Source organism: Penaeus monodon, chromosome 20 (genome assembly GCF_015228065.2).
Source record: "Penaeus monodon isolate SGIC_2016 chromosome 20, NSTDA_Pmon_1, whole genome shotgun sequence".
In the NCBI taxonomy this organism is placed as follows: domain Eukaryota; kingdom Metazoa; phylum Arthropoda; class Malacostraca; order Decapoda; family Penaeidae; genus Penaeus; species Penaeus monodon.
In genome coordinates this window covers 26,163,616-26,163,872 of record NC_051405.1, presented here as the reverse complement: position 1 = coordinate 26,163,872, position 257 = coordinate 26,163,616, and positions in this window count along the sequence as shown.

Here is a 257-nt window from a genome sequence, read left to right as displayed (position 1 = left end):
GAAGAGAAAATAAAAAGTGGAAAGGCTTTGCATCCCCTCCCCTAACCAAAAAAAAAAAGGGAATAAAGAAGGGAATAAAGGAAAAGAAAAGAAAAGAAGAGAAAAAGAAGAAAAAAAAAACACGAAGAAAGATAAAAAAGAAAAATAGATAAATGAATAACTATAAAAGCATAAAGTAAGATAAAAGAAAACTAACGAAGAAAGATAAAAACAAAACCCAAAACAAGAAATATAAAAAAAAAGGAAAGATAAGTTAG